The following is an 18436-nucleotide window of genomic DNA, read 5'->3' as shown; positions in this document are numbered from 1 at the left end:
GTGCCTTCCAAACTTATTTGACTTAACTTTTATGTTGACATTTGTAGGCTACACTGGGGAAGAAAGCATTATTTTTGAAGAAGACTGTTTGACAGTGAAAGGAGGGTCAGGTTCTGGATCTTTTCTTCCTGTGTGATAATATGTCTCCTGATTGCTACCTGTCTGTACCCATTGCTACCTTAAGCTTATGTTGCTGTAAAGAAGAACAATGGAAATGATAGAGTAACATCCCAGAGACATTCGTCCTATTGAAATAAGCAATAAGATTAATAGCCATTACCAGTTTTTAGAAATAAAAATTTTAAAAAACCTTTGGTTTATGCTTCTACAGATAAATGGTGGCTTCTTGGTAAAAATGATGTTTATGACTCTTAAGCTATAATGACTTTCTAATGCATTTCCACATTTTGCAGTTTGAAATGAGAACTTGACTCTTCATAAAAGCTCTCATGCCTTAAATTACTCATTAACATATGGTAAGGGGTATAACATTTATCATAATCTAGGAACCGCCAGATAGGAAGCTAATCACTCAGGAACTCAGGTGTGCCTATTTACATTGAAACAGTGAATGTTCTTTGTTCATGAATATTCATTGTACTTTGTATTTACTCAGTAAGTAATACAGGCCTCAAGTCAATATTTTCTGAAACCTATATTTCACAAACTAATGGCATGTCGGTTCACATATTTAAATATTTATTAAACCAATTCTAAACATCTGTTGTACTTGCTCCCGAATCGCGGGCTATTGATATTTTTCTAAGCAATATTCCTTTCAGTGTCCATCCAGCGATGTATCTCACAGGCTGCTTGTTTAATGCAGAGATATATGGCAGCAGGCTTCTCTGTTTTGCTATAGCTGCTGGGTCAGAGTTTTACTGTTCTGGCTCAATGCCACTTCGAGAAGTTTCCTGTTGGAATCAGCTCTCTTTTCAGCATACTCTCTGTAATAAAATGGAAATAGGAGGAGAGTATCTCAAACAGCGATCTGTTATCAAGCCCAGGTTAATAAAGTGGTAAAGCGATCCATGGGTTTGGAGTCCCTTCCGCTCTGTGGTGGAGCCTACGTCTTGTGCCCAGGGTTTTATCAAGAGTTTGCCCCCATGAGCAGCAGCATGAGTTGGGACGCAATGATAAAATCATGATCTTTTCTTTTATAAATTGACAGAGTCTCATAAATGGGCATTGTAATAGCCATCCACTGAGTTGGCGGAACTCTTTGCCCAAATAGATGTGATGCTCTTAAAACTGGGGGAAGGTTTTATGCTGAGAGTTGGCATTATTTAGTAAGGTTGTTCCGTTACTGCCGTGTTTCACCAGTCACGAGAGGCTCTCGACAAGTAACCTGGCAGATAATCATATGATGTTTTCATAAACACTCTTCATTCTTACAAGATGGGTAGTCGACTGTGGTTGATTACTCCCCTGGGACTAATTCTTTTTGTGATGTAATGGAAATCAGGGAGTCATCCCACAGAAGTTTCCGTTTCCAGAATGTTCTGTGCTATATTACCGTTTTAACAAAAGTGACAGATCAATCCTTTAGCTAGCTTTTTTCTCCTTTTTTCTTTTTTTAGGAGTGCTCATTATGTGGCAAGCACTGGCCGAGTATCTTACGTATATTATCTCAGCATAACCTGGCAATAACTTCAGGAACAAGGCCCTGTCATTAATCTCGTTTACAGATGAGAGAAGTGGGATTCAGAAAAATCAAGTTATTTGCCCAGGGTCACCTGGGAAGTGGCATAGCTGAGTTCAGATACAAATCTGACTCAAGCTCAGGTTTTTGTTTTGTTTTGTTTTGTTTTAAGATTTTATTTATTTATTTGACAGAGATCACAAGTGAGCAGAGAGGCAGGCAGGGGTGGGGAGCAGGCTCCCTGCTGAGCAGAGAGCCTGATGTGGGGCTCGATCCCAGGACCCTGGGACCATGACCTGAGCCAAAGGCAGAGGCTTTAACTCACTGAGCCACCCAGGCGCCCCAAAGCTCAGGTTCTTAACTCTATTAATGTAATGTCTCCCAAGTACATGCTTAGGAACTTATCTGTGGCCTTACGGCTAGCCCAAGCTGTCATGGATTCTGTTCTGATTACATGTTTGCTATGTCACAAACATCTCCAAAACCTAGTGACTTAAAAACATTGAAAAGCAGTTATTTTGATCACGAATCTGCAGTTAGGCTCCCATTTGCTGGGGGGATTTGTGTATGTTCCCCTTACAGTCGACCAAGACACCATTGTAACCAAGTGGGTCCGTCTGTGTTCCAGGGCACAGAAGATGTTTTAATGGAAGAGATCTGTCAGGAGTTGTGTCTTGTGGGACTGGTTGGTCTCGTTACGAGGACTTGGTAGAGTCCTCCTTGTTAACTGTTCTCAGGGGTAGTCAAAGTCTTGGAATGCTAGAAAGTGATTTTGAACAGCTGGGGCTGTTGGCTGGGGACTCCAGTTCCTCTCCACATGGGTCTCTCCAGCTTCCTGTTAGCATGGCTGCAGGATTTCAAGAGCACATAGTCAAGGAAACTGAATCAGAAGCCGCAGGAATCGTTCTGGGGAGCCTCGGGCATAATAACGCAGCATCACTTCTTCCATATTCTCTTGGCCAGGTGAGTGGCTGAGCTGATTCACATTCCAGAGGAGAATTGGCTTCCATGTTTGAATGGGAGGGATTAGTGGTTCTTTGACCCTATCACAATCTATTACTTCACTTACTATTACAGCCTCTTAACTATCGTTCCTCTTTCCCTCCTGGTCCATCATAGAGTTTATTCTCAATTCTGTAGACAGAGTGATCTTTTTTTTTTTTTTTTCAGAGTGATCGCTTTATAATGGAAGTCTGTAAAGTCTTATGATACTCCTCTGGGGAGGACCCTTGAGGGGTAACCCATCTTACTCAGAGTAACAGCTGAAGTCCTTACAGTGGCCTCCATCCGCTTGTGTTACTGGGTCTTCGTCATCTTCTCTGATCTGACGTTTTACCATCTCTCCTCCACACTGTAATTCAGGAACCAAGTATGTTTCTGCCTCAGGACATTTGCATTTAGTGTTATGTTCTAGGTTTTCTGTATCACCCCTGCCCTCCCTTCCGTTAGACCTCAGCACCTTCTCAGTGAGGCATTCCCAAAGCAGGACGTTGAAACTCCACTTCCACTACCTACGATTTCCTACCATTCTTATTCTTTTTCTCCCTTACGCTGAGTGGCACATTTCATACTTATCAGCTTATTTACTGTGTATCTTCACTTATTAGAGTATAAACCCCATGAGGACGGAAACTGGTTTATTTATTTTTTTATTATGTTATTTTATTATTTTATTTATTTTTGCTGTATCCCAGTACCTGGAACAATACATAGCAGATGTCTAGTAAGGATTTGTTAAATACAAGGAGGAACTTGATTTCAACCCAGGTTTAAATTGTCATGGTGTTAATATTTTTGAAGTATCTTACTTTTTGACTATAACTTACTATTTCATAGTGCTATGGGATTAAATCTGTTTGGGAACTCCAGGGTGCAGGGTTTCCCTGAGATCACTAATTCCCATCTCCTCTGCCTTTCCTTTTCCGGAAACATTCAAAGGACTTACTGTCTTAGGATGTTAGCTAAGTCTCAGTGTACCTTTCTTTCAGCACACCCAGGCTGTCCTAGGCACTGCGGATGAGATGGCATAGACATAACCCTAGTCCTGAGGGTGTTAATATTCTGGTCAAAGAGAAAGACAACAAATCAGTGTGCAGATGACATAAGCTGTTACAGAGTGTGGAGAGTGCCATGAAGGAAATATGCAGTGGTGTAGGAAGGAGAATTAGATCCAGGAAAGGGTTCAGTTGCAAAGTGGCCTTTAGGCTGAAATCTGGGGCAGAGGGATGTGAGAGACTGGGAAAATCTGAGGTAGGGTGAGGGAGGGAGAATCTGAGAGAGGGAGAGGGAGAGTTCTTAAAGGTGTTTTGTCCTATAAAGGCAATACTATCTTGAGGGCTCCATACTCATGACCTTGACTGAACTTAATTACCTCCTAGAGTCCCTACCTACAAATAGCTTCACACTGAGAACGAGGGCTTCACAGTATGAATTTTGGAGGGGTTACAGTTCAATCCATAGCTGGACATTTGAGCAAATGCTTGAAAGAGATTTGGGAGCAGTCATGAGGCAGTCTGGTGAAAGAGTGGCCACTTGGGGCAAAAGTGTGGTAGGGATGGAGATGAGTTAATAGCAAGTGCAAAGGCCCTGAGGCAGGATCCTGCCTGGAGTTTTCTAAGAACAAGCAGATACAGAGTGTGACATGAAGCATATGGTATTGAATTTTAGAGATTAGGCCCCAGAGTCAGGAAATCTGGGGGTTTAATTCCAGAATTAAGAGGGTTAAGGCCCCCTCTTTAACTGTGTGATGGTTTGAGGCAAGTAATATACCCTTTCCAATCCTGTTTCCGGATTTGAGAAGTCGGGATATTAATACAATGCTCACAATTCTGTTGAGATTTATAGTAAGTGCTGAATAAATAGTTGGTTGTGGTTGTGATAATAGTAGACTTGTATTAGTCATTCAACCCCCTGTTCCTGTTGTGGCTGCTTTTCCTTCTCTTGCTTTTGATGAATTTTGGAATTTTTATTGTCCCAATCCCTTGACCTCATGTAAGGATTTCTGAATTTGGGATCCATCAGTACTCCCTTCTCCAATAAACTTTGATGACGTATTGTCACCCTCGTTTTCAGGATTTGTGTGACCAGAAGCATGTGAGTGGCAGGTGTGCGAACATGGTTGTGGAAACTAGCAGTGTATTCTCCTTGTGAACTACAGGCCCATGGTTGTTGAGTGTAGATTGTAGATTGACAGGGATGCCTGCTGTGGTGACTGGGGACTTCAGGCACTTTGCTACTGAGAGTGTGTCCCTATCTGGATGGTGGCGACGTTTGTCTTCTTTGTGCTCCTTGATGGGTTCTAGATTTTTTTTTTACAGCAGGTACTTTTTATATCTGAAGAGATGACGAAGGCATTGACGTTATTCATTTTAAAGTTAGCCACTTCTCAAAATTTGATCAAGTCCTATTCTGTGAATCTTCTCTTTTCCATTTCCATGTATTTTGGTGTAAATGTCATTAATTGACATTAGTTGGTATTCATTGAATGGTTTAGAGAACCACTCTTTCCTCTTAAGTGCCTCATTTCCTGTTTTACCTACATAAAATAACAATTTTCTTGTACAAAATGTTATAATGTCTCTTTTAAAATGAATAGCTTTAATCTCTTATTACTCTTCTCAGATAGAACATGTATTACATGTTGAGGGTAGAAACAGCTTTCTGGATTTCCCAGGTGGCTCAATTAAATACCCTTTAAAAAAAAATTTTTTTTTTTTTTTTTTGGTTTTGTTTCAAGAAGCCATGGCTGTGGAAGGCTATGGCAGTAGATTCTGGATTTATTAAAGACTTCGACTCTTTGTTCCCTCTGAGAAAAAAAATGTGGTTTTCCCCACAAGATGAGAGTGTAACTTCTGGGTAAATAGGTTAAGAGGCAGGTATGTGGTGAAAACTGCTTGTAAGAGCTCCAGAATCATCTATCACATCAGCAGGTCTTCACCTGCTGACAGGAAGCTAATGGCAGTCCTAGCCTCCTGCCAAATGAAGGAAATAAAGATTGCCTCTACCCTCCCTTTGCCCTTGATCAGCAGGCTGTCTTGACAGGGATGACGAATTAGATGAAACCCAAGGGTGAGGACCAATAATAATCGTGTGATACGGAATTTAATTAATATGTGTAAAATAAAACACAAGTAAAACGACGCCTTGTTTTCTAAGAGATTATTCCTATGTCTCAACTAAGACGCCATTCACTTTTCATGAGTTGATTTTTAAAATTTCTGTCTCTAATAACAGTCATTGATTTCACCCTTGATTTGATTTGATCTGGACTCATAGTGGAATCAGTTGTATATGCTCACAAGGGCATAATTTGGATTCTTGGGTTAAGGAGAATCCTGCAGGCTTAACATGCTGTAGCCATCTTAGAAGGCAGCCCACTCACCCACCTGACATCTCTGAAATAAGGATGCGGGGCGCCTGGGTGGCTCAGTGGGTTGAGCCGCTGCCTTCAGCTCGGGTCATGATCTAAGGGTCCTGGGATCAAGTCCCGCATCGGGCTCTCTGCTCAGCAGCGAGCCTGCTTCCCTCTCTCTCTCTCTGCCTGCCTCTCTGTCTACTTGTGATCTCTCTCTGTCAAATAAATAAATAAAATCTTAAAAAAAAAAAAAAGTCTGAAATAAGGATGCTTGAAAAGAACCAGTTTCTGTTAGGAAGCATAGAATAATATATTGTTTTATGTAATAATTATTTTAAGTAACTTATAAGAATGAAGATTTCTACCTGATTTTCCTTTTTAAAAAGTGCCATTTTCTAAGACCTTTGAGATCTCCCAAAATGGTGTAATGTAATAGTTCTTGTAAAAGTCCGTCTGAATACACACAGGATTTTCAGTTTATCCCATCAGCACAGGCATATGTGCATCACCGTCTCCATTTTCCAAGCAAATGTTTAGAAGCATTAATAATTGGTTTTAATTTCACCTCCAAAAACTACCTAATTTAGCGTAAGAATGAAAACTAATTTCTATGACTCAGCTGTCTAGGAATTGTAGTCTGTAACATTAAATGAACAAGAGTTGTGGTGAGAGAGGTCCTACATAAATGTGAGACTGTAATTTCTCATTGAGAAGTGAACTAATCGAAATGAGGGCAATAATAGTTAATCAGCTGGCTCTAGATCATTTTGTAGTTGTACCAACTCCATTTTTTTTTTTTTTTTGTTCGTGACTTATAGTTATGGAGATAATTGGCCCGCATTAGATAAAGTAATGGATAGTCCCAGGGTGGGAAGAAGTCAGAGGAGTAATTCAGCTTTCTGGGAATCTGCTGGTGTCATCGTTAATGAGGGAACAGCGTAAGTGGCGGAGGAACAGTAGCAGAGTCCCAAGAGTGAAGTCAACTCCCTGGGAACCCACCCTTAAGTGATGTTCACATTACTCACAGTTCTTTGTCTTTCTGAAGACAGTCTTTGAATATGAAAAGAGTGTTGGGTGTCAGTAAAGCCTTTGCCAGATGAATGCTGGTATGAAAAAAGGGGGTGGGAGAGAAGCACCTATTAAAGAAGAGAAAGAAATGGCCAATTTTTACCTTCTCCACTCGGTGACTCTTCCAGACGATGCTGAGGTATCCTAGAAATTTTACTGTTCCCACTATGTTGTCCTTTATACTGCACAGGCCATACTTCTGTGTGTTTTTGGTAAGGAGAAATGTAAGTGGGCTGTAGACTCTCTTTGGTACAGGCTTCTTGTGATAGCTAACTTCTGTTTCTTCTTGTAGCATGTCATAGCCCACATTACACAATATTCCCCTGGTTTGCTTTGACATAGGAGAATGTATACTTGATGGGAGCCAAAGTAAAATGTACATGGTGAGGACTGTTCGACTGTCAATTCGCGAAGGCTTCAAGAACTATCATGCCTTTGTCAACTGAGAACCAATGTACTTAGGAAATCAATGCAACCCCCCTCTTTTTTTTTTTTTTTTTAATATATCCATCTTGAATTGCTCTTAGTATTGCTCTGTTTGGGTACTAAGCATAGATTGATTTCTCTCTTTATATTCAGCCATATAGTATTTGTCCCATTCAACTGTTACATCCTTTCAATTAGAAGGAGTTAATCATCCGAATAATAACATGATACCTCAGAATTAGGGGACTTGAGGTCCTCCAATTCCAACACTGTCTTTTAGCAATAGGCATTTTCTTATAGGTGGATGCCAGCGCTTCATGATAAATGATTAACAAAAATTATGATGTTTAATTTTGTTGACTTTGATTTCTTTATTTTTTTTTAATATTTTATTTATTCAAATGAGAGAGAGTGCCCATGAGCAGGGGGGAGAGGCAGGGGAAGAGGAGAAAGCAGACTTCCCATCACGAAGGGAGCCAACGTAGAACTCGATCCCAGAACCCTGGGATCATGACCTGAGCTGAAGGCAGCTGCTTAACCCACTGAGCCACCCATGCACCCCGACTTTGTGATTTTTTTATCAAAAGATAATGCAACAGGTTGTGATTAGAAGTTCCGGACATTCATGTGAGAGGTTTTCAAAGGTAGTGATTAAGGATAGAAGATTTTGTGTAGATCAGGGGAGAATGCCCACTGGGGAGAACTGAATTGGGCATTATGTGTAGAAAACCTGAGTTCCGTGTTAGCAGTGTAACGAATGATCAATATCTCGTTTCGTTTCTTTCTTTCGTAACTGTTGCCCTTAGAAGCAGTATGCTGTAGTGTCGACAGTGGTGACGCTCCTCTCCTGGTGGCCGGTGTTTGTTGAATTCATATTCCGAGCAGGCTCCACGTTTTACATGTGTCCTTCTGAAGGAAATGTTATCATTCCTCCCATTTTAGAGCTGAGGACACCAAGGCCCAAAATATTTCTCTTCGCTATGGTTGCACAGTTTGTAAATATTAGGAGCTGGAATTTGAACTCAACCAAGTCTGATTTTAGTTTCTATAACGTTTCTTTATCTTGTCGTTCTGGGAGAACTCTAGATACCTGCAGTTTTTAGGAAAATGACATAAAATGGTCAGTAATTCCTGATCTCATGCTTGCGCTTGGTTTGTGTATTGGGAGGACTCAGGGAAGCAGCTGTTAAATTGTTACAGAATGCACATATTGTTCATGGAAATATAACAACTCCTGTACTAAATTGTAATATCCTTGAGGACAGAGACTACTGTGTATTTACCTCTGTATCTCTGTGGGATAATATTAACAGCTTTATTGATACACAGTACTGTTTCTGTAAAACTCATCCCTTGAAAGTGCATAATTCAGCATTTTTATTGTATTCCTAAAACCATGCTACCATTGTAATGGACTTCAGAACATTCTCATTTACCTCCAGAAGAAACCACATGCTTGTTAGCAGTCACTCTTGGTTTTTTTTTTTTTTTTTAAGCTAAAGAAAGGAAGCTGCCACATATTAGAAACATTCAGCATTGGACTTACAAAGTCACCTAATTTCTGGACTCTTGATATTCTTAATTAATTATACCTTTTCACCAAAATAATCATTTTCTTTCACGTTTGTTTTTGAAATTATCTAGTATAGATTGTTGGAATTCATTCATTCCATCTTATACAGACAGTTGCTATCATTAATTCAGAGAAGGTAAAAAGTATTACCTGTCATAATGGAGAAAGCCTATCCGATGTAATCCCCTTTTATCATAGACAGCCTTTAGTACTAAGATATAGCATTACTGATGGCCGGAATTCCTTTCTGAACAAAAATGCCTCAAGATAATTCTCAAAAGTTGATTTTTGATTAGCATGCCTCTAGTGTTGGAGATTCTTATCCTTTGTTTCCTGAATGCTGGATGTTGAAAATGAATCAATGACAACTTGAGAATTTTCACATTCCTGTTTTTAATGAATGCAGGATTTCCGTGAATTTATGGTGCCAGGGGTGCCTCCCCTGTGTAAAAGAGAAAGAGCAGTTAATATTTAGTTTCAAGTTATTGCCTAACTTCCCTCTTCACTGGATTCTGGCCCAATTTACCTCATTCTCTTTAAGAGTAGTAAGACATGGACTGGCGTCTGGGTGGCTCGGGGGGTTAAAGCCTTTGCCTTTGGCTCAGGTCATGATCCCAGGGTCCTAGGATCGAGCCCTGAGTCGGGCTCCCTGCTCAGCGGGGAGCCTGCTTACCCCACCCCCACCGCCCCTGCCTGCCTTTCTGCCTACTTGTGATCTTTGTCTGTCAAATAAATAAATAAAACCTTAAAAAAAAAGAAGAGTAATGAGACATGGCTCCTGAGAGTTGGGTTTGGGATCAAAGAAGTCATAAAGGAGAAGCATCCCCCCCCCCACACCCACACACTCAACTTCATCAGCCCCCTTAGCTTTCTTTGACAAGGACATGTAATGATTTATTCCCTCCCAGGTGGAGAACTCTGGAGAGTCATCTGTTCCCTCCCCCCACCAGTTTGTTTCCCCATCCCAGCATCTTCCTTGCACACAGGAGCTTTCACTGCTCAGTGGCCACAAGATCCTGGGTTCAAATCTTGCCCCTACCATTTACCAGCTGTGTAATTTTTGGCAAGTCACCGAATCTCTCCGTGTACGTTTTCTTACCCGTGTGGTGGGGATGATAGTGTACTATCTTAGTACTACTAAGTAGATACTACTACTTAGCAGATAAAGTTGTTAGAAGGATTAAATGAGTCAGTGCATAATAAAGTATAAATATTAGCCTGAGTTCAGACTTTTATAATGAACAATAAATTTTGTAAAGACTTATTTATTCGAGAAAGCGAGTTCGAGCAGGGAAAGGGGCAGAGGAGCGGGAGAATCTCAAGCAGACTCAGTGCTGAGCATGGTGCACTATGTGGGGCTTTATCCCGGGGCCCTGAGATCATGACAAGAGCTGAAATCAAGAGGTGGACGCTTAACCCACTGAGGCACCCAGGCACTACTATGAATACAATTGATTTGTTATCTCATACAGATTCTGTGATACATATGTTAGGAGTTGGTTGGACAGTTAGGTAGTCTGGGCCAGGATCCCCAACAAGAAAATACGGACTCAGGGCAGCTCAAATAAACAGCACTAACATCCCATTTCACGACTTGGAACCGCACTGACATTCTGCTTTGCAGCCCTTGCAGAAATGACTTCTGTAAGACGTCCTAAAATAAGACAGTTAACAACAAAGCATTTGTCGATATCGTGGGCAAGGGGCAGTTATGACATAAGCCCCCAGATATCAGCAAACAAAAGACCATTAGCACAGAGATAATCACTTCAAATATGGGACCAAAGCCTTGATTGCTTAAGATAGTTCTGCCAAAGAGTTCATAAAACCCCCCAAACTTAGAAACTCTGAGGGCAACCCACTCAGGCCCTCACCCTCTCCCCGAGCTTTGTACTCTTGTTCGGTCAAGTTTGCTCTGCTGCCCTCCACCCTTCACTGGTCTACCTCTTCATTCTTCCAAGTGGTGTGACCAAGAACCCCAGGCACTCAGGGGACAAAATGTTTTGAACCCACAGTCTTGCAGTAGTTACCCTCCCTGTTTTATAGGCAAGGACATGGACTGCACTTAAAGGGATTTTTCTAAGGTCAGTGTCAAAATTTAATTTAGTGGCAGAGCTGGAACTAGAACCTGACTCTGCTTATATTGAGTTCCTTCCTCTTGAAAAATTACTGCCTTTGTTTCTTATCAGGAGTCAGTTGCTTGCCAGAGGCTTCCTTGGGCAAATACATATCCTTTTTCTATATCATCATGTGGTGTACTCAGCAGTCTGCAGGCTCCCCACTCATCCTTGGCATTGTGTGGCTCTCCTTGAAAGGTGACCTGTTCAGACTTCTGATGACAGAGGACACCTGGCCTTCAGGAGAAGCATGCACTGATAATCTGAATGGTTGCTACTGAGCTGTCTTCCTGTTGGTGATTCACCTGGATCAGACACTCAGAACCGGTTTCTCTTCGTCCTAAATCACAGTTGTAGAGAGTAAAGCTAGAAGTAAGGTCATGAAAACCAGATCAGATGCTTTCCATCTCTGGTATCTAGGCCACTTTTTCAAATCATCAGCACAGCGAATCAAATGCCAAGTCCTTATTTATCCCCAGGGTTTTAGGTGTGATTGTTCAGTGAGATCCCTGTGCCTCTGTCACATGGTGTTCCTACATGCAAGATGGAACCTGAAAGGATCTTCTGATACCAAGTGTGTGAGTTATTGACAGCTTGACAACAGTCGTCTTTACGCACTTGCTGTTCAGCAGCATGGCACTATTCCATTCAATACGTAATTAGTGAGTATTCTTTGTTTTGATCAGGATAGAAAGGCGAGGGGCGGCACCTGGGTGGCTCAGTCAGTTAAGCATCTGACTGTGGCTCAGGTCATGATTTTGGGGTCCTGGGATCGAGCCAAAGCTGTAAGTCCTGGTCTGACTCTGAGCGCCCAGAAACCAGAACCCCTACCCCCAAGAGTGTGAAGGCAGGAGAAGATGGTGTCTCATCTCCAGCAGAGTAAATTTGTGCATCTTCTGCCTTCTTGTTCTAATTAGACCCCCAGGAGATTGGTGGTGCCCACCTACACCTGGTGAGGGTGGTCTTCTTCATGCTAATGTCTTCAGGAACCACTCTCACAGACACAGTCAGAAATCATGCTTTACCAGGTAACCAGGCATTTTTTAACCCAGTCAGGTTGAGACATAAGAACAACCATCACACCATGTGTGACCTTCCTTCCTCACGAAGACTTCCTTTGAAGTGAAGGAAGGAGTGGCAGGCAGAGAGAGAGAGAAAGAGAGAGGGAGAACCGGACTCCCTGCTGAGCAGAGAGCCTGATGCGGGGCTCAATCCCAGGACCCCAGGATCATGACCTGAACTGAAGGCAGAGGCTTTAACCGACTGAGCCATCCAGGCACCCCTGGGTTGCCCTTCTTTATTTTATTTTACAATGCCCTAAGGGATGGTTTCCGTTGTTTGTAAGGAGGCATCAAGTTGGATTGGACACAAACCCAATCAGACACTGGGCTCTTTGAAGACAACCTTGTTCTGTTGAAGACACAGCACAGCTTGTGTGTGTGTGTGTGTGTGTGCGTGCACGCGTTTGCTGCTCACTGACACTCACTGACAGTTTCATTCCTGTGACCATGCCATTTGAGTCCCCTGAGCTGTTACATCTGAGACCGCCAGCCTTTTGAGTCTTTATCTCCTCCTTCCACTGTCTATTTTCTCATCTCCCCCTGCCCTCCACACTCACACACCAAGAAAGAGTCTGACTGGATACTTGCAGCCCTTCCCAGGGCACCGTGACTGCCTCATTCAAGGGTCTCCTCCTGTCACATTGGAATTTTTTCCTACTCTTTAGCATATTCTTCCATCTCTTGTTCCCGGGTTTTCTCACTTTTAGGTCTTCTTCTTTGTCGTCATTGTCGTCTTCTTTTTAATAATTCCCTTTGATAGGAGCACCCAGAGCTCCTCTAGTTTCCCCTGTTTATGTTCTTCCCCCGCAGATTTTAAGCTTTCTAAGGATCTTGCTCATCCCCATCTCCTGACCCCAGCCAGCACCTTAGAAATAATTGTCAAGAGAATGAAAGGTGTGCAAGCATGCATTAGAAAGTGCTGGCCTGGGTGCCTGGGTGGCTCAGTTGGTTAAGCATCTGCCATCAGCTCAGGTCGTGATCCTGGAGTTCTGGGATCGAGTCCCACATGGGGCTCCCTGCTCAGCAGGGAGTCTGCTTCTCCCTCAGACCCTCTCCCGTCTCATGCTCTCTCTCTTTCTCTCTCTCAAGTAAATAAATAAAATCTTAAAAAAAAAATTCTTCCTTGATTCCCCATCTCCTGTCTCAGCACTGCTCCTTTGGCTTTCTCTCTTCTCCAAAAAAAAAAAAAAAAAAAAAAAAAAAGAGAATGCTGGCCTGGGTTGGGTGAAGGTCTCAGGGGAGAGTGGGGGAGGCAATTCTAACAAGCTTTGCTCTCACCCAATCATCAGGATATTGTCCTCTGTGATGTACATACTTTGCCATTCCCTGGCACATAGTAAATTCTCAATAAATAGCGGCTGTTGATATTTTTCTTCTTTATCCCTTGGTCAAGAGACACTTTCAGGAGTCCTGTACTATGGCCTAGCCTTGCTATGCTTCCTCAGTCTCTTTCCCAAGGAATGTAGATTTGAAAGGACATGAGGAAGAAGCACGGTGGACTTGTTTTAAACAAATGCACGTTCTGTCCTGAGAAAAGGTCTGTTTGACTTCTGTCCCCAAGTCTTTTTGGATACTTTGTGTGGTGATAACAGAAGCTTTGGTAAAAGTGAGTGGTTTCTATTTAAACATCCAGGAAGATCGCATGGAGTCCACATTCTAGTGACACGTTTGGGGGCCTGTTGCCGCATATAAGGCAAGATAAAAAAATTGCTTGTTTTTCAAGTCTGTCAAACACGTAAGACTATGGCAGGCATTCGTGGATCTCTTGTTTCTAAATCTGTTTGGGGCATGAAGAAATTTACATCCTTGGGATTGGTCTGTCTCCATGATTGTTGGGTCATACTATGAATTTATGTCTCATTTTGTAGCAAAATGCCAAAACTCTTTTCCCAGTGGGGGTACCATGTCACAACCTTACCAGCAGTGTGTGAGAGTTCTAATGACTCTGTACTTTTGGCAGCTTCTGGTATTGTATGATTTTTAAAAACTATTCTAGTCATTGAGTGCCAGTTAAGCATTTCTTTTTTACATGAATGTAGTTACATTTTTTTTTAAATTTTTTAAAATATTTTATTTATTTGACAGAGAGAAATCACAACTAGGCAGAGAGGCAGGCAGAGAGAGAGGAGGAAGCAGGCTCCCGCGGAGCAGAGAGCCCGATGTGGGGCTCGATCCCAGGACCCTGAGATCATGACCTGAGCCGAAGGCAGAGGCTTTAACCCACTGAGCCACCCAGGCGCCCTACATTTTTTTTAAAAAAGTTTGATTTGAAGGTCAAATGTTTAGTAAACAGGACTGCGCATCTTGAGATATGGCCAAATTTGTGTGAGGAATGACTGAGTGAATCTGTGGGAACAATACATTCAACGGTGCTCCATCTCCATCAGCTGGAAAAATGAGCAGCATGAGCCTGTCCCAAATATCTAATGAATTTCAAGCAATGCACATAATGGCTTTATTATATAGAATGATCCTTCCTTAACATTGGAGGTAGCTAAAGGAACTATAATTTTTTGAAGTCTCATTATTAGATTTTGATAAGAAGGACCCAGACTAATTTCACAGCAGGTGAAACCATTGACTATTAACGATTTAATCTTAGTAGGGTAATGATTCTTCTATTAGCAATCTGGCCTTGAGACCTTTTGGACAGGTGCTGAGCGACAGCTTGCCCGAAAGCCTGGTGGTGCTGGGAATACATAGCAGGAGGAACCGGCATGTTGTGTCCCATCCCTGAGATTTTGTTTGCTGCCTCAATTGGATATTTCAAGGGAATTTTCAGATTAAGAAGAGAGAGCTGATGAGCTCCAAATCTAATTCCCTTTCTGTATAGAGCCAATGATTTGTAGCGTTGATAAGGAAGGTCACTTTCTGATTTCCTCAGCAAGGGTCACTCAAGCCAGGTACACTAAAAATTTATGAACCATAAAAGGTGCATAAGAAGCAAGCAGCCTCTCGAGCTTTAAAAGGCGAACCTTTGGAGGCACTGCTAATTCATACGGAGACATTCAGTAGGGCGTAGCTCAAATTAATTTGTTACGTTATGATCTGGTGGTGGTAAGGGTTGATAGTATTGACCACCTTGGTGAAATCTTGTAGGCATTTTAACACTGAGAAAGGACTCTGTGTAAATCTTGAACAGATTGAGGTTTTTTTTTTAAAGTAAAAATTAATTTTTTTGAGAGATTGAGAAAGAGAGTGTGTGAGCCAGCCTGGGGGATGGAGCAGAGGGAAAGGGAGAGAGAGAGAGACTCCTCAGACTCTCTTCTCAGCTTGGAACCCAGCAGGGGTCTTAATACCAGGACCCTGAGAGCATGACCTGAGCTAAAATCAGGAGTCAGATGCTTACCTGTCTGCCACCCAGATGCCCCTATATGTAGTATATTTCTATCCACTATATAAAGGCAAGTGTCCATGTCAGTGCTGGCTTTCTGTGACATGGAAATCTTGGAACATGTTATTTGCTTGATTCACATGGAGCCTGAATTCTTTTGCATGTTTTTGCAAGGACTAAATTAATATGGAAGATACTGGAATAGGATATCCAGGAATCAGATTGTTCAAGATTCCCCGGAAATAGGGGCGCCTGGGTGGCTCAGTGAGTTAAGCCTCTGCCCTCGGCTCAGGTCATGATCTCTGAGTCCTGGGATCGAGCCCTGCATCGGGCTCTCTGCTCGGCAGGGAAACTGCTGCCCCCTCTCTCTGCCTGTCTCTCTGCCTACTTGTGATCTCTGTCTGTCAAAATAAATAAATAAATAAAGATTCCCCAGAAATAATCATTTTATTCAGTTTATAAAATGCCAGAACAACTACAGACCCACTGGTACAATTCAGAGTCGGAGAGTTCTCTAAAGAAACAATCATTTTGCCTTTTCCCATTTCTGAACTCACACTCCTGAGGTTACCTCAGCTAAGGATTTAGTATTATTCCCCTACTTAACTATTTGTTAATTTAAAAAACATCCAGCACCCATAGAGCTTCCTTCTCTATTTTTCAGTAACATGCAGCAATATTTTACGTATTATTCAAGTTTACACAGTAACTTGTTTGTATCACTCAACTGAACATCATGGGCATTCTTTCTGGTAATTGTGTGTAGATCTCCCTGTTCTTCACATAGTCAAAAAAAATTTCCTGAGGGTGAATCTACCATATTTCACTCAATCATTCCCATATGTATGGGTGCTTAGTTTTTCATTTTGGAGGACTGCTTTTGCTTTGGTCTTTTTGTTTTGTTTTTGCTACAAACCCTGCTGCTACAAATATCTAAAGAGATTTTTTTTTTTTCCCCTAAGAGACCATAGCTCTGCTCAGCTTACTTGTTATATGACCTTGGGCAGTTAATTTCCTTCTTAATTGTGCACATGACCTTCGGAAGTTACTTTCCTTCTCTGACTCTCAACTTCCTCATCAATAAAATGAGTGTAATGACAGTCCTTACTTTCGTATTTCTTGTAACAATTAAATATAGTAATATTGATTTAGTAATTAACACCTCGCCTGGGACATAAGTAAGGATCCAATAAATGGATGCTGTTCATCCTTTCCTACTGTTTAGCTCTCACTCCTGTTTTTGTTTGTGTGTTTGTTGGTTTTTTTGAAGGCAAGGAGGTGAGCACTGTGCATATTTGCTTAAAGCTAATAACTGTAAGATATTGTTGGCCTGGTTTCTGGCTAGACAAGCAGAAGGCAGTGTTGTAGGCTGTAGAAAACCCCAGTTTGTCAGCCTGGTGATTATTATTTTTTTTTTTTTTAATATGCTGTCCCTGAGGAACATGATAGAATTTGTTTTACTTTTCTTCTGCCAGGAAGTAACCCTTCTGGCTTTGTTAGAAGCGTGGTTTATAATAATTGTACCCACCCCAGATGGCTCCTGAAAACCCTTTGAAATGCCATCTGCCAGGCGTGTGTCCAGCCGGCAGCCTGTCATTCTGCTAGAAGAAAAGAGGAGGCGGGGTCCCCTCCCCTGCCCTTTTCTCCCTGCGTCGCTGAATGGAGCCTGGTCATGTTGGCCCAGACCCAGGGCGGGTTGCTCAGAGGATAACTGGGAGTAAACCTCCTGCTAGCCGGCGGAGTAGAAAGGTTTTGTCTGGGTAATAAACCCTGAAGGTTTTGTGGGTGGAGACTCACCCGCCCTCATCTCCTTCTCCTGCAGCTCAAAGGCCACGAAGCCTTTACACGGGAAAATGGTATCTACGAGTTTCATGTTTTCTTCTAAAATGTAGCATTTTTGAAGTTCTTCATAATTTTGAATCCTTACAGGAAATTAAGACCCAGGGGTGACTGTTGTCTTTAAAGTATGACAGATGGGTTCTAAAAACATGGTTGAAAGACACAGGAGAGAAAAGATGGCTCAACAAGGAGGGGGGAAAAAAAACCTACCAAGAAACCATTGTCTGGTTTCAGAAGACTTTAAAAACCTAACAAATCTTTCATTGGTTTTATTTATCTTCACTTTTAGGGGGTGGGCCTGGGGATGGGAGATAGATGAAGCTCGTGGAATTTTGGTCTGGAGACTCCGTTGCCCTGTAGAACACATTTAGGACAGATCCCTTCAAAGCGAGTTTCAAAGAGCGTCTCTTCTTGCCCCACACGGGGATTTCCCAATACGTTGTAGATTGTGTTTTCCCAGTAGCAGGCTAAATGGCTTTTTTCACTTGACCCCAGGACATCACACCCTCTTCTTTTGCCCTTGCCCTGCTGACCGCTACCTCCTAGTCTCCTTTGAGGCTTGTCCGTGTTTTCTCTTTCTGAAAATTACAGGGTTTTAAGTGTTCAATTCCAACTTTTTGCTTTCGTTTTGTGTACTACCCCACCCTCCCAGATGATCTCTGTTCTCTTTACCTTCAGATGCCAGTGGTTTACTGATCACTCTCAATTTTATGTCCCAACCTGCACTCCGACCTTCGGACTTACCTGGTCAGCTGTGCACAGCCCTCCGCATCTAGGTGTCTAATAGGCATCTCAGACTTCACATGTCCCCAAGCGAACACTTCCTTCCTCCAAGATTCTTTTAAACCCTTTAACCTGTATTGCTCTGAGACACTTTAATGAATGTTTAAATGAATGTTTTTCCCCTAAGAATCACTTCCTCCCCTGTCTTCTTGATTTCTATGAAGGGCACAAGGCTGTTTGCCCAGGTCAAAGAATGGGATGTCAGTCTTTATCCCTCTGTTTTTCTTACACACTCCATC

At 42.1% G+C, this 18436-nt stretch overlaps 1 protein-coding gene across 14 annotated transcripts in view; it reads left to right on the top strand.

Moving 5' to 3' along the window:
• Positions 1 to 18436, top strand: part of MAGI1 (membrane associated guanylate kinase, WW and PDZ domain containing 1) — a 633893-nt gene that overhangs the window by 483213 nt on the left and 132244 nt on the right. The window lies entirely within an intron of this gene.

This window comes from Meles meles, chromosome 20, assembly GCF_922984935.1.
Source record: "Meles meles chromosome 20, mMelMel3.1 paternal haplotype, whole genome shotgun sequence".
Classification (NCBI taxonomy): domain Eukaryota; kingdom Metazoa; phylum Chordata; class Mammalia; order Carnivora; family Mustelidae; genus Meles; species Meles meles.
This window is presented reverse-complemented; position numbering and strand designations above follow the sequence as displayed.